The following is a 790-nucleotide window of genomic DNA, read 5'->3' as shown; positions in this document are numbered from 1 at the left end:
CATTTGCTTCCTGGTTTCTTTATTTCTTTATTTAATATATTCCAGTGATAATTATTATCAGTTTTTAGTATTTTGTGGGGGTTCCCTCAGAATCATATTGTCTACAAGGGGGTAAACATTTTTTTTAAACCAACCCTTCACATTTGACATAATTGAAAAACTTTAAATGTATTTTGTAGATACCAAAACGAGTCAATTCATTGGATGCAATTGTTGGGAGATATTCAGGTTTAAAAATCTTCTCTACAGAGGATATTTTTCCATTGCTGGTAGTCAGGTGGATGTACTTTAAAAAATATATTTTTACTGAAAGTGAAGTAGGAAAACCTGGAAGATTGGAGGAAAAATGTTCAGAGAACATTGAAGGAAATTTAACAGCAAACAAAATGATTTTCAAATAAACGTGGGGGGAAAAAAAGTTAAATAATGAACTAAACTAAGGGTGAGCAAACTTTTTGACTCGTGGGTTCTAAGCGAATTCATAATGAGAGAAACAACATGAAATCTGTACAAAAAAATGCTTTATTTTGTTTAAAAACTAGTTTTTGTTCCTATTTTAGTGCCAATTGGTTGATATATTTTAGGAAAAAACACATAATTGTCAAATAACTTGGAAAAACACATGAATGTGAGAAAAACGACACATTTTATAACACAACATGAATGCAAAATAACTTTCTGCACCTAAACATTTGTGATGCACTATTAACCAAAATTACATGGAAATATAAAATATAAGGATCATATAAGGATTCATTTATTCCAGTGTGGTGGCTAGATTTGACCCCTG

This window comes from Oryzias melastigma, linkage group LG6 (genome assembly GCF_002922805.2).
Source record: "Oryzias melastigma strain HK-1 linkage group LG6, ASM292280v2, whole genome shotgun sequence".
In the NCBI taxonomy this organism is placed as follows: domain Eukaryota; kingdom Metazoa; phylum Chordata; class Actinopteri; order Beloniformes; family Adrianichthyidae; genus Oryzias; species Oryzias melastigma.
This window is presented reverse-complemented; position numbering follows the sequence as displayed.